General features: G+C 44.4%; 1 protein-coding gene across 7 annotated transcripts in view; it reads right to left on the bottom strand.

Moving 5' to 3' along the window:
• The window catches only part of LOC139543699 (membrane-associated phosphatidylinositol transfer protein 2-like), a 76366-nt gene extending 69833 nt beyond the window's left edge, over positions 1-6533 (bottom strand). For all 7 annotated transcript variants that reach the window (XR_011668749.1, XM_071350027.1, XM_071350033.1 and 4 more), the window contains exon 1: positions 5912-6533. The gene's annotated coding sequence lies outside the window, so the exon portion shown is untranslated. The remainder of the gene's footprint in view (positions 1-5911) is intronic.
• Between the last annotated feature and the right edge of the window lie 3366 nt (positions 6534-9899).

The following is a 9899-nucleotide window of genomic DNA, read 5'->3' on the forward strand; positions in this document are numbered from 1 at the left end:
CTACTGCAGCTCTGATTGGTCTGTGAAGAGTATGGGCTGAGTCTTGCTTGTCAATGCAACAGAATCCTACTTGAAATATTGCGTTGATTCGAGGGAAACGTTAACTAACAGGGAAAACTCTAGAAAGTTGAGTGAAGCTGTGCGGCAGTCTCCGGGCTACAGCGCCCAGCTTAGAGGGAACATTGCCCCTGACACACAGCTACTGTGTACCCTGCACACACACACACAACACTAACAGGATAAAAATAGGCTAATACACACACAGTCCCTCCTAAGAACGGTAACAGACATACGCTGATGCACGCACGCAGGCGCACAAATCTAACAACCCAATATTGTGTGACCTATAAGAAGTAGGTGGGGTAGAAAGGTGGGTCCCCACTGTCTATGCAGAAAAAGCTTGGTGTGTCCCTGTGTGATCTAGTGATGTATTTGGTCATATGGTGAGAGATCTGGTCCTGCTGTGATGTGTGTACATCATAGAGATAGATAGAGGACTTTAGTGCCCAAAACCCTGCTTCAGAATGGGCAGCGCCGTTGATGATTTTCAACATTTTGAAGTAGTCAACTGGATGGGACTTCCTACGGGTTAAGGAAGGACCACATAATTCCATCTAGGTCATCAGGAGGGATCAGTTAATGAATTATACTCTTGAGCAAATCTTCCATAACTGCAGGTGGCAGTAAATCATCAACCATGGCTTTATACCTGTTCAAACAACACACTCCAGGTGGCAGTATGCACCCTTTCAGTTTGTTTACCAACTCATAGAAGTAGTGGAAGAAGAAAATGTACTACTTCAATTTGGAGATGGTCTCAATGGCGCTGCCCAACCAGACGCCGTAATGGGACAGATACAATGTTGCGTCCTCTAACTATCTCTATGGTGTACATTCAGTTCCTCATTGAAAGCAGTGACCACATCAAAAGATAAATAACACATTGTCATGGCTTTTTTGGAGAAATGCACTGTTTATGCAACAGAGACTAAGGATAAAGCAGTTAAGCTGCCCTGATATATAAAAAAAAAAAACTATTACTGCACAGGCATGCACATACAATAAGCCTCTAACAGAATACCTTGTTATAGCTGACCATGAGTGTTATCAAAGTTGCTTTAGTATGAAGATATGTAGAAACTGCTTCGCCAATGGAAATCTTCAGGTTAATTGCCTAACATCAGTTCTCTGATATTATGAGTGAGATATATCATATGCGGGGGATTCGCTAAGGATCGCCTACTCTCGGAATTAGCCATCAAAAGCGTCTGTCGGAGACAGACAGGTAGAGTGGCAAATTAGGGGAGACCCTCACCTTCCTTAAAAAGAGCCACTCTCCCGCCCTCTGGTTATTCTCAAGCATGGTTCACTTCCTCACGCTCTTGCGAGCAGGGGAATGAGGTGAGATATATCACTCATAATATCAGAGAACCAAGGTTATGCAAATATCTCAGATGTGGGGATATGGCCAACTCCCATAATGCAAAACATGCTCTCCAAAGCCAGGGTGGTCCCAACATCAGCAACCCTCGGAGTTCCTGAAACTAAGGGAGTACGCACTGAGGAGGAGACTGGGCGTAAGGGACGTGCCCCCCCCCCCCCCCTAGAGATGACACAACAGTGAAGGATAAACTATCACTATCTGGGCCTTGGCAGCTCGAGAAAAACGTCTAAAGGACCTTAACAACGATTAACCTTCTCTCTGTCCCCAAAAAATCATGCAAGGAGCATTGGACCATTGAAAACAGAGTAGGAAGGAACAATCTGTTTACGCCTCGATCACACCGACAGCGTCATTGCATTTTGGTACACCAGAAGTCCATTCATTTCAAATGGAGCGCTGTGTGCGCCTTCCAGCACTGCGTTGCAGAGGTAGTTGCAGTGCGTTCTGTGTGGTGCATATGTTGGATTTATCGAAAGTATGCGTCAAACTGAATGCGTAGATGACTGGACAGAAATGGTAGCAGAAGGTGAATGTTGAACTTTGTTGCGCACATATCCAGATGATGCTGCGTGACATTTTGCGCATTGACGCTGTGGGTGTGATCAAGGCGTAATGTCATTCCACTTCTCCAAGAAAAACGCAACAACTGTTAAACAGAGAGAGTGCATAAGTGGCTGGCAGTCCTTTCCAGGAGTCGCAGGCCTGTCTCTTTCCTCTCATCGAGGTGGCTCGAAGATGAGGGGAAGGCCCTATTCCCTTGCTCCGTGTAGACAGAAGAGGGAAGGGTAGACAACATAGGAGAGAAAGAATACATCACCACCACATTTTTCCTGGATGTGTCAGCTCTTCCACCCCAAACGGCGTGGTCACCGCTTTTGGGATGCGGTCTCCTAGGGCCCTCACAGGGTCGTTGATTCTACCAGGTTGCAGCAAGTCAGTCTGGATAGTTGCGGGAAGCGGACTCTCTCAGGACAGTCACTGACTCACCCAATGATAAAGACAGGGATATGGGCGATACTCTCCGCTAGTGCCAATAAGATAGGCCATAGGCCTAGACTACTGTTGAGTTGAGAGTTCTGATAACTAAAGACAGATTAGATTTTTTTCTTTGTCTTTTCTCCTTTGTGTTTTTCCCGCGACTGTATTTTGGAATATTGCGATAGGCCTAGGACTATTTCAGATGTGTTTCACTGACATTCCGCGCCTCAACAATCAGCTAGGCCAGGGACAGGCAAAAATCTGAACTCATCATCAGGGGCCGCAGTGGCTCCCGTTTTTAGTTTTCACATACAAACTGTATATGTCCGAACTCAGAATAAAATATGCTGCACAAAGCTAACATGGTAGAACATGTATTTTGATTGGCGATCACGTAAATTGATTTGATGTGTCCATGTAAAAAAGATGATTAGGGAAATTGTTCTTCTTGCAAAGCATGTAAACCCGACATGGGTGAAAACGCAATCAAATTAAAGCTGACAGTCTGCACTTTAACCTCATAGTCATTGTATCATTTTACATCCAAAGTGCAGGAGTACAGAGCCAAAACAACAACTGTGTCACTGTCCCAACACTTTTGGAGTTCACTGTATTTCAAATACATGTGAGAGAAATACTGCCCATCTCTGTTGATATACACTGAGTGTACAAAACATTAGGAACATCTTCCTAATATTGAGTTACATCCCCTTTTGCCCTCAGAACAGCCTCAATTCGTCAGGGCATGGACTCTAGGTGTCGAAAGCGTTCCACAGTGATGCTGGCCCTTTGAGACTCCGATGCTTCCCAAAGTTGTGTCAAGTTGGCTGGATGTCCTTTGGATGGTCGACCATTCTTGACAGACACGGGAAACTGTTGAGCGTGAAAAACCCAGCAGCGTGGCAGTTCTTGACACACTCAAACCGGGGCGCCTGGCACCTACTACCATACCCCGTAAAAAGGCACTTAAATATTTTGTCTTGCTCATTCACCCTCTGAATGGTACACATACACAATCCATGTCTCAACTGTCTCAAGGCTTAAAAATCCTTCGTTAACCTGTCTCCTCCCCTTCATCTACACTGATTGAAGTGGATTTAACAGGTGACATTAATAAGGGATCATAGCTTTCACCTGGATTCACCCGGTTGGTCTTTGTCACGGAAAGAGCAGGTGTTCCTAATGTTTTGTACACTCAGTTTTCTTTTTCCTTCTTAATTTTAGCTACCCCTAACCCTTTTCCTATCAGGCGGTGTGAAAGGAAGGCACCGAAAACCGTTAAAGACTCCAGCCATAGAATGTTCTCTATGTTTCCCCACGGCAAGTGGTACCGGTGCATCAAGTCTGACACCAACAGGCTCCTGAACAGCTTCTATTCCCAAGACATAATACTGCTAAATAGCTAACAAAATGGCTACACGGACTATCTGAGTTGACCCTTGTATTTTATTTTTGCAGTCTCTATGCACAATCACAGGACTCTACACACTCACGCACACCGACACTCCAATACACTTGATTTACTCACACACACATAACATGTACACACATTTATACTGACGCTACACACATGCGCACACACACACTCACATACACTACATTACCAAAAGTATGTGGACACTTGCTCGTCAAACATCTCATTCCAAAATGATGGGCATTAATATGGGGTTGGTTCCCCCCTTTGCTGCAATAACAGCCTTCACTCTTCTGGGAAGGCTTTCCACTAGATGTTGGAACATTGCTGCGGGGCCTTGCTTCCATTCAGCCACAAGAGCATTAGTGAGGTCGGCCACTGATGTTGGGCGATTAGGCCTGGCTCGCAGTCAGTGTTCCAATTAATCCCAAAGGTGTTCGATGGGGTTGAGGTCAGGGCTCTGTTTAGGCCAGTCAAGTTCTTCCACACCGATCTCAACAAACCATTTCTGTATGGACTTCGCTTTGTGCACGAGGGTATTGTCATGTTGAAACAGGAAAGGACCTTCCCCAAACAAAGTTGGAAGCACAAAATCGTCTAGAATGTCATTGTATGCCATAGCGTTAAGATTTCCCTTCACTGGAACTAAGAGGCCTAGCCTGAACCATGAAAAACAGCCCCAGACTATTATTTATCCTCCACCAACCTTTACAGTTGGCACTATGCATTGGGGGAGGTAGCGTTCTCCTGGCATCTGCCAAACCCAGATTTGTCCGTCGGACTGCCAGATGGTGAAGCGTGATTCATCACTCCAGAGAACACGTTTCCCTTGCTCCAGAGTCAAATGGCGGCAAGCTTTACACCAGTCCAGCCGACGCTTGGCATTGCGCATGGTGATCTTAGGCTTGTGTGCAGCTGCTCGGCCATGGAAACCCATTTCATGAAGCTCCCGACGAACAGTTATTATGCTGACGTTGCTTCCAGAGGCAGTTTGGAACTCGGTCGTGAGTGTTGCAACTGAGGACAGGCGAACGCTACGCGCTTCAGCACTCGGCGGTCCCGTTCCGTGAGCTTGTGTGGCCTCCACTTCGCAGTTGAGCCGCTGTTGCTTCTAGACGTTTCCACTTCACAATAACAGTTGACCTGCGCAGCTCTAGCAGGGCAGAAATTTGACGAACTGACTTGTTGAAAAGGTGGCATCCTATGATGATGCCACATTGAAAGTCACTGAGCTCTTCAGTAAGGCCATTATACTGCCAATGATTGTCCATGGAGATTGCATGGCTGTGTATCCCTTGCACATTGTAAATATGGTATTGAAACTGACCCTGTATATAGTATGCTTACTTACTTCTCATGTTCTTATTTCTTATTTTTATTTATTGTGTTATTGTTCTACCTTGTTATTTGTAGTACTACATTGATATTGATTACTGCATTGTTAGGTTTAGAGCTTGCAAGAAACTCATTTCACTGTAGGCCTACTTGTGCATGTGACATTAAAACTTAACTTTAACCTAATTCACCTAACCTGCTGTGTAAATTATACTAAACCTGCTACAAAAAGTCAATTCTGACAAAAGCTGGATCTCTGCTAGCCATGACCCCTATAACTCTGATTAAGGATAAAAATTGCTCAGAAAATCGGCGTAGGCTTACTTCGATTATGACCGTACGCTAATTATGATAAACAGAGTAAAGTGTTTACATGACTAATGTCATAACCGGCCTACTGCCATAATCAGTTTAATATCGAATTATTATTTCAAAGTTTAAATCATGCTCTCTGGTGTAGTAATTAAATGTTTTCTGTAGACAGGAGCAATTATATAATTTGAGTATTCAATTCAATGTACTTTTAAGTAGCCTAATGGACGCGCCTCCTACACTTTTTGCTATTGTTTCAAGTCAAATGTCAGCACCCACCCACCCAGCCAGTGAAGGTAACAATGTAAACCGGTTTCCTAGCAACATCTGTCGCTACCTGGCCATTTTTCATCCTCACCATTCCATGCCTTACTGTTCGAGCGGCTGTACTCAACCAAACACCAAATCAAGATTATAAGAACACTCACCTGCAATATGATAAAAATTCGTTACTGCAAATCTCCCAACGCGCTGTTGGATTTCCTGGAATTTGTCAAAATACACGCAACACGGTCTATTGGCTATGAAATTGCTTTACTATAACCAATGACACCTACATCAAATGACAGGCTACCCCAGCAAATGTGCAAATAATTCTGCATCTATCCACGTCTTTTCCTCCAATAGCGGCAGTGCTGTCAATTCATCGAGTGTCCTGTCGGTTCACTGTCTTGCCTGATCACGACTCGCATCGAAAAGAGGAACACAATTATATATCCCCAAGACCTATCTGCATCATGTTCGGTTGACATAGCCTATTTGTCCGGGCAATTCTAGTCTGAATGCCGCGAATAAAGCCAGGTTACCTAGCTACATTCTTCAACGGACATCGCGATGCTTTCATGACATTCCACTTATTTGGATGTACACCTGCTGTTTCCCCTTTGAGAATAAAGCTGACAGCGAATGTTCCTTCTGTCTCTCTGTGCTTTTCAGTGACAGCTAAAACATCGGACTCGAAACATTCTCCTTCTGGAAAATTACGTAACAAATGACCAGTTGTGGTCGTAGAATACAGGTTATGTTCCTTGTCCATCCACATCATATGCCACTGACTTCATATCTGTCCTGTAGTAGGCTAGACAGAAAGCGCCCCACAGTGGCTATATACTGTAATCGCAGACCTGGACTGTGCCTCTACGACGTACAGTGTGCAATTAAGTATATTGTATAATCAAAGATTATGGATATACTGACAAAATACATGTCTCTCCGCCCTAACAATGGGAGTCGTTGTCCACAAAGCGACACAGTGGGATGTCTAGCTCCCGCCTATCCGTTCTCTGGTGGATACATCTCATTATTTAAAAATGAGATGGAAGGTTGTTGACGTCAAGCGCCTGTATTCAATGGAGTGCGATGCTATGCTACTAGCCTCATGCCATGAATAGGCTTTGCATAGCCATTTCGAGAAAACTCCAGTATAAAGTGTTTTTATCAAAGTTGCCGGGATGTCACTTTTCCTACTTATATCAGTACACTCTTAACAACTTAAGCATTACGAAACTTCTAAATAAGCCAATCACTTTTTGTTGTTGACCAAATTAGACTCTCTCATTGACCTCCATGGTGGGCCCCAAAAAATAAACACCTGCTGGAGGTAGACAGATTTTCCGCCGACTTGGGCCTCCATCTTCCTCTCTGAAAGAAACCCTGGATTGACCATTGAGAGGCTTTAAGGCCAGCGGTAGGACATATTGGCACTCCACAGTAGGATCAGTCCGCCATAGGAATGAATGGAATTCGTGCTTCTACACCTGCATTGCTTGCTGTTTGGGGTTTTAGGCTGGGATTCTGTACAGCACTTTGAGGTATCAGCTGATGTAAGAAGGACTTTATAAATACATTTGATTTGAATTCTACATTATTTCAATGAAATGTTTCAAGGACAAATTTACAATTTTTTTTGTTGTTGTTGTAGTGGGGACAGCAACATTAATAACTTCTAAAAACGATACTTTCGGGAAAATGTTTTTAATATTTGTATGTTTAGCTCACATAATATAATTGAAAGTATGCATCAATGTGTCTGTAATAGAGTAAACGTAGCAGAAAGGAATGTAGACACTAATAAAAAACATTTATATAGCTTCCACCGGTGAGGGAGGCTTGGTGGCTACAACACAGCACCACCTATCAGTCATCTAGACTAAGAGTGAAATGCCTACTTACGGCCCTTCCCAACAATGCAGAGAGAAAACAAATTATAAATAATATAAAAATTTAAGAATAAGACTAGGAATACATACAAAATGAGTAACAATAATTTCGCTATATACACGGGGTACCAGTACCTAGTCGATGTGCAGGTGTAACAGTATAGCTTCCTTCCCTCTCCTCGCCCCTACCTGGGCTCGAACCAGGGACCCTCTGCACACATCATCATCTGACACCCACGATGCATCGTTAAGCCGCGGCCCTTGCAGAGCAAGGGGAACAACTACTTCAGGTCTCAGAGCGAGTGACGTTACCGATTGAAATGCTATAAGCGCGCACCACCGCTAACTAGCTAGCCATTTCACATCGGTTACACAGGGGTACGAGGTAATTGAGGTAGATATGCATATACAGTGCATTTGGAAAGTATTCAGACCCCTTCCCTTTTTCCACTTTTTGTTACATTACAGCCTTATTCTAAAATGTATAACATTATACACTACATGACCAAAGGTATGTGGACACTTGCTCATCGAACATCTCATTACAAAATTATGGGCATTAATATGGAGTTGGTCCCCTTTTTGCTGCTATAACAGCCTCCATTGATCATCCTTGAGATGTTTCTTGATTGGAGTCCATCTGTGGTAAATTCAATTGATTGGACATAATTTGGAAAGGCACACACCTGTCTATATAAGGTCCCACAGTTGACAGTGCATGTCAGAGAAAATACCAAGCCATGAGGTCGCAGGAATTGCCCGTAGAGCTCCGAGACAGGATTGTGTCGAGGCACAGATCTAGGGAAGGGTACCAAAAAATATCTTGAGCATTGAAGGTCCCCAAGAACACAGTGGCCTTCATCATTCTTCAATGGAAGAAGTTTGGAACCACCAAGACTCTTCCTAGAGCTGGCCGCCCGGCCAAACTGAGCAATCGGGGGAGAAGGGCCTTGGTCAGGGAGGTGACCAAGAACCCGATGGTCACTCTGACAGAGCTCCAGAGTTCCTCTGTGGAGATGGGAGAACCTTCCAGAAGGACAACCATCTCTGCAGCACTCCACCAATCAGGCCTTTATGGTAGTGGCCACCCAGCTAGACTCAGACTCGACCCGGAAATCAAAATGAATGACTGCCCAGAATTAGCCCAAGTACATCGGGCCGTTTCCGTCTACCGGAATTCAACCGACTTTGCCGGAATTTTACCAGAATCCCCCCAGAAGCGGCCCGGTGCAAATTTTTATAAATGTATACAAAATTACCAGATTTAGTCATTTTAAATATTACTATTACACATACAAATTATACCCATCCACAAAAAAAGAAATTGTGTCGGAGGAAACACCGTACACTGGTGACCATGTCAGCGTGCATGCACCTGGCCTGCACAGGAGTCGCGATGGGACAAGGACATCCCGGCTGGGCCAAACCCTCCACTAACTCGGACGACGCTCATGGGTCTCTCCCTCCACTAACCCATGTGCGTCGCCTCATGGGTCTCCAGGTCGCGGCCGGCCTGGGTCTCGAACCAGCATCTGAAGCAACGCAGTTTGCACTGCTATGCAGTGTCTTAGACCGCTGCGCCACTCGGGAGGCTCTATCCAGTTTTTAATGCTTATCAATTGCCTTGAACAAAGTACTAAAATACTAAAATTAAAATACTACTTAAACAGGACTCTTAAAGAATGTAATTTAAATGTTAATTGTATTTTTTGATCACAGAAACAATGAGGAAATATGGAAAAATAATGTTAATTATATAAAGCAGCCCGTTCAGTCATCTGCCAGAGTAGCCACAATCGGCCAGAGCCCCAAGTAATACATTTGGGCCAGATAACTCACACCGGAATTGGCCTGAGGGCAATCCCCGCATCCTAGCCATAAGTAATAGTGCCGAAGGCGGCCCAGACTCGAGCCACATGACGTCGGCCAAGTCTGACTTTCAGCAGGAATCGGCCCAGATCCACTGTGCTAGCTGGGCAGATGGAAGCCACTCCTCAGTAAAAGGCACAAGACAGCTTGCTTGGATGGTCTCTCAGACCATTAGAAATAAGATTCTCTGGTCTGGTGAAACCAAGATTGAACTCTTTGGCCTGAATGCCAAGCGTCTCGTGTCGTGGAATATTCTAATCAAGTGAGAGACTGTCATTTCTTCAAACAATCATCTTTATTCAATATCGATTAATTATTGCAATAATGAGGCTGGTCGACCTCACACCCATGGGTGTTGGACCGAGTAACCCAACCTTTATACAAATGC

Source organism: Salvelinus alpinus, chromosome 18 (assembly GCF_045679555.1).
Source record: "Salvelinus alpinus chromosome 18, SLU_Salpinus.1, whole genome shotgun sequence".
NCBI lineage: Eukaryota > Metazoa > Chordata > Actinopteri > Salmoniformes > Salmonidae > Salvelinus > Salvelinus alpinus.